The 5,752-nt window shown below is 35.8% G+C and overlaps 1 long non-coding RNA gene across 1 annotated transcript; it reads right to left on the reverse strand.

Annotated features, from left to right (window-relative positions):
- Window positions 1-3,073: 3,073 nt before the first annotated feature.
- LOC134811436 (uncharacterized) lies at window positions 3,074-5,018 on the reverse strand. The gene is made up of 4 exons (XR_010159805.1): window positions 4,929-5,018; window positions 4,640-4,809; window positions 3,875-4,049; window positions 3,074-3,635 (listed from the first exon to the last, which is right to left on the reverse strand). It is a non-coding gene; the product is annotated as an uncharacterized LOC134811436 (long non-coding RNA).
- Window positions 5,019-5,752: the final 734 nt, after the last annotated feature.

The following is a 5,752-nucleotide window of genomic DNA, read 5'->3' on the forward strand; positions in this document are numbered from 1 at the left end:
ACACAATCTGTGATTTACAAGAAATTTGAAAAAGGTCGATTTTTTTGACAAAATTAGGTACTTTTGGCAAAATCGAACCTAATTTTGTCACCCTCTGTAACTTGAACAATAATTGCGCTAGAGAATTGAAAATTTGTACGTATACTTCTGCTGTAGAAGATATTTGAAATATGCAATGGCATGAAGCTAGCTCAATTACTTTTGAAATAGCAATAAATCAAAATTTTGAAAATTCCTTAAGAAAACCTTAAGGATCTTCTTTATTTTTCGGGTTAACAGTTTCGCCTTCATTTTTGACACAGATGCAAAAGAGCTAGAAACTTAAACTTTGTAGGAGCAGTTTCAGCAAAGTCTAAGCTTTCTTTTTATACACAAACCTTTTCTTTCAAGCTGAAATTCCGAGCCGAGGCAGTTTTTCAGAGCAAAATGACAAAATTAGGTACCCTGACAAAATTACGTGCCTTACCCTATTATGAAATCGTAAACGATTTATTAATGATGCAAAAGGGGTGGGTATGTATCTCTCCGCCACAATTCATTGAGAGATGTGATAGCAGAGCTATTAGAAACTGCTGGCTGTAAAGATGTTATCACTGAACCTCTCCTCATTCCTGTCAACGGGAGAGAACTTCCTGCAGGGGCCAACAAAGCAGATGGAGCTAGATTAGATGTTAGTGCTAGGAGTGTATGGAACCCATTGGAAAGGGCATTTTTAGATGTAAGAGTATTTCATGCTCAAGCTCCTTCCAATAAGGCTCTTGGATCTCCAACCACTATGTACAATAGCCACGAGAGACAGAAAAAGAATTTATACAATAAAAGGATTGTAGAAGTCGAACATGGGACGTTTACACCGATAGTCCTATCAACTACTGGGGGTATGGGAAGGGAAGCTAATAAGTTCTTCAAGAAGTTAGCGGATAAACTATCTAGGAAATCAGGCCAACGATATAGTGAGGCAATGACATTTATTAGGAAGAGAGTAAGAGTTGACCTATTGAGAACAACGATCATAGCTCTTAGAGGAGAGAGAGGGTTTAAAAGTAGTAGTGCAGTAAAAATAGCAGAATTAGACATAAATTTGGAGCCAGTTCTTTAAACCGGCTTACTTATACTACTTAAAGGGTGTTCAAGGGTTTTCTATTGAATTTATATTGAATTTTATATAGGGTAATTGTTATATTATGTGTATATTGTTTGAATAATTTCTCGATTAAGACCTGAAAAAAAAAAATTTATTAATGATTAGACGATTAAATGGATCATCAGCCTTTATAGTATGAAAAAGGCCAAAGGTATTGCTATGCATTGTAATGTACTTTATCAGTCGCAGACTGCGATCCGATCTGCCCACAACTTGTATTAGTTCTATCAGGAGTTAGGTGGATACGTTTGCTTGCACCACAATGCCATTAGAGACACTGCAGCCTTCTTCCTACAAGAAGCAAAGTGCAAGGATGTAAGGATAGAACCTCCACTCCTGCCTGTCCAACCAACTTCATTCTCCAGGAATACCAACACCCAGGATGAAGCCCGTCTGGATGTAGCAGCTGTTGGACTGTATGCACCATTCGAAAGAACATTCTTTGACATCAGGGTCACTCATCAAATTGCGACTCAAATACATTTAAGCCACTAGATAAAATCTACAGTACGCATGAGAAAGAGAAGAAAGATCTCTATGAAGAGAGAGTATTTCAGTCAGAGAAAGGGTCCTTTGTCCAACTAGTCTTTACAACATCTGGAGGTATGGGTCCACTTTGCACTGTGTTAGTAGATCGTTTCTCTGAAAGGATAGCTGACCACAATAAAGAAGCTAAGAGCCAGGTCAACAAGAAATGCGGCCCGTTCGCTAACCCTTGTCCTTGACTCTTTTGTGCCTTCGGCACTTTGAGTCATGGATCGGGAAAAAATCACATCAAAATTGTTATCGAGAGTTACAGAGGTGAAACAATTTTGCCAACCACTACAATAATTGATCTTTACCTTAACCTGATAAAAACTTCAAGATCATAAAACGTCACCAAGTGTTTGTTAAATTTTACTTCTACATGGAAAGATGAAAGTTTACCATCGAAATTGTGGTATTCTATATTAGTGACGGCTTTATTTATTATTTTTGGTCTTATATAATGATAATCTAGCAGTCAGAAAACCATAAAAATGCTATTTTCAAGAGTTATCTAGTTTATTTACAATTTTGTTATTTATTTTGTCAAAAGTTTTTATTTGACCTAGTTTGTATGCATTTATAAAGTTAGAACTGAAATATGGTGGTTCTTTTATAGATGACATTTTATTTTGCAAAGTTAATACACAAAATACTCTCCATCATAATTTATTATATATTATATGTATTATTCATTAAAGTAGGAGACACGGCTATTCAGCAAGTCAGCAACTTCACTTACCTTGGGTCGATTATATCAAGTGATGGGACTATTGACCGGGACTTGTCTGCACGGATCCAGAAAGCCTCAGGAGCATTCAATCAGCTCGGTAATATTTGGAAGAATCGCAATATCCAAACTAACACCAAAATACGGATATATGTTGCAGCGGTTCTAACAATATTACTTTATGGAAGCGAAGTCTGGAACACTACCTCAAAGCAACTACATCGCTTCGAAGTTTTCCATCAAAACTGTTTGAGGAGAATCCTTCGAATTAAGTGGTTCCACCGGACGAGCAATGTTCAAGTGTTGGAGCGGGCAAGAATAAACCCGGTTATAACCTACATCAGTGCCAACCGTCTTCGCTGGTTTGGACATGTTTCTAGAATGCCGGACACCAGGCTACCAAAGTATCTACTTGACTGGACACCTGCTCACGGCCGAAGATCACGTGGGCGGCCAAGAAAGAATTGGCGAACCTGTGTCCTGGAAGACGCAGTAACATTTACAGGAGATTCAGACATTGTATTTGATAAGGTCCGTGAGTTGGCAGGAAATCGCAAGCACTGGAGAGAGATGATACGACATAAGCAGCAATTCCTTGGTGCAGGCCACTCGAATGATTGAGGAGACCTTATCAAGTATCAAGTAAGTATTATTCAATTATACGCAACTTCTTATTTAATATGAAATTCAACACAACATTTACATACCATCTGAATATTGAAATAATTCAAGAATAAAGGGATAACATTTAGCAACTCATCAATTCTGTCAATAAAAAGTCTTTGATGGCTCATCAAAGATGTTAAATTTTAGAAACCCTATAAGCAAACTTTTTGTCTGTGGCTGTTTTCAAAGGTTGTGAATCGAGGTCTATCATCTCATAGCTCTGTCTTAATATTGGTTTCACTATATTGGTCGGTAAACACCTTTTCTGACATGCTTCTTCAGTCCTTGAAACACAACTGTTTCCATTGCTATCCCTCCTCACAGTCTCCCTTAAAATTGAAGGATCTTGTTCTGTCTTGGAGGAGTTAATTTTCTTCTGGGCTAAAAAAATGTCTTCCATCGAAAAACAGATATTTTGATATGGTGTTATATTAAGTCCATCTAAGATATCATTCTCAGAAGCTGCTTCTAAATCTGCCATTGAGCTGTACATCTTTATGTTGTTGTAATAAGTTGTGTCTTGTAATGAATCGTCAAAGAAGTCTCCATCTGTTGTGTCTGCCCAAGGGTCTAGTAAAAATAAATTTGTTAAATAACTTTAGTCATAGTAGTTTCAGAGCAAAATTTTATTAACTTTAGATAAGATGGGTTGTTTAATCACAACTTTATATACAATCTTCTGGAAGGTAAGATGCTACTTTACTGCTACTTTTCATGAATGTGTCAACTTTTATACTGTTAGTCTGATTAATTAACCAGTTATAGCAAAAATCAGTTGTTTAATCACAACTTTATATACTGCAATGTACCTGACGAATGAAATGTTGGATGGTTGGCTTGTTTATATCCACTTGACAGTGAATTGAAAATGGAATTGGCCTGGTTTAATCCAGCGCACATTATACATATTGCCTCGTAGTTTGTTGGCTTGTGTTTAACTATGAAGAGCACGCTGCATCCATACTGCTTACAATAACCTATGTCCTGACAAATGGAAGGAAATCAGATTTAGAAGAAATGGGAAAAAATTAATGCAACATTTTATTTACTTGGCTGCTCTCATTTAAATAGTTATCAAAATATTCTCCCGGCCATATTACTCAATTCAACTATCTGGTGGATTCGTGTAGTGTTATTGAGTCTCATGATTTGATAGTTCTTTCATTTAAATTTCTGATTATTTCTGATAGACTCAGTGAAGACAGATTCTAATGGAAATAATTGTATTTATTTATTTCCATTAGAATCTGTCTTCACTGAGTCTATTCAGAAACAATCAGAAATTTGAATGAAAGAATCCTAATAATGGAATAATCATTCTAATAATGGAAATAAATTTTATTTATTTATTTCCATTAGAATCTGTCTTCACTGACTCTATTCAGAAACAATCAGAAATTTGAATGAAAGAACTATCAATTCAACAATGTGTTATTTCTGGCCCAACCTATATTTTATGATACTCAATACATTTCGGAACTGGTATGATGAGTATCATAATTTGCATAGAATTCTATCAATTGCATGCTATAAAGTGATAAAAATTGATACAAAGATTGAGTTTTTAAACTCACCTGCATTGATATCTTTTCGTTTCTAAAGCAAACGTAATCCCCAGTTAGTTTGACCTTCGTTCGTCTCTTCACCAAAGCCATATGGGGCAAATTTTGAATGATTCGGTTATGACACTCAAAAGACAACTCCTGCAGAAACTTATTTTCCCACTGCTGTAGTGAACATCTCCCTGAGGATTTGTTTAGGTATCAGCTGATCAATATTGTAGGGTAATATACCTTAGTTCATGGTTTTACATTAATAGAATAGTAATTGAATGACCATGTTTTAAATAAAATGAAAACTCACCAATATGATAAAGACTGTATGAGGACTTGAGCTTGCCTCCATTTTCTTTTCGTTTAACCATCTTTCGTTCCCTTATGACATCATAAACCTGTTCAGTTATTATAAATAAATCTGACCAGCACATGTTTCTCAATGTTTTTTAATGGGTTGACATTCTACTGAATGACTTAAGAAAGAAGTTTGATCTGAAAAATTCGAACTGTATGGTTATGGCCATTCTACTGTTTAACTACTCACGTCTTGTTTATGTCACAAGTTTTCTCATTTATATAATATACACTGGTAAAGAAATGTAACGAAAAGTGGGCTGTCGTCTGTAAATACAAACCTCTGTGTAAGATAATTATTATAACAGTACTATTGCAATCATTAAGGCATTCTTAACACATCTTTGGCAAATACAATTTGAACTCCAGCTCCCAGTTTAGGAGTATTCAGTATCTGAATGGCACATAAGTCATAAGCTGCAGCAAAATCGACAATCAACAAAAACAGCAGTAACTTCGTGCAGCATCATGATATCCTGAAGCATGTCAAAAAAATTCAGGATAAAATCTAACTCGATAGCTACAAGATACACAAAAGAAGTTGAAGAAGTATAACCTTAGTCCAGTTCCCCACATCTAATGGGCCTAACTAATAACGTTTAGGGGGCTATTACTCTCCCCTGTTGGGCACCAAAACTTGCTTCCCTACGTTTAAATAACAATGACTATTCCAGTACAGAGGGCATCCTCTATTGTCTATTTGGACTGCCTTTTGAATATATGTAAAATTTGGGTTGAGTCGGGGAGCTTTATGGAGTAAGTTAAAGCCAGCACATT

The sequence above is a fragment of the Bolinopsis microptera genome, chromosome 2, assembly GCF_026151205.1.
Source record: "Bolinopsis microptera isolate Bmic1 chromosome 2, MBARI_Bmic_1.0, whole genome shotgun sequence".
In the NCBI taxonomy this organism is placed as follows: Eukaryota; Metazoa; Ctenophora; class Tentaculata; order Lobata; family Bolinopsidae; genus Bolinopsis; species Bolinopsis microptera.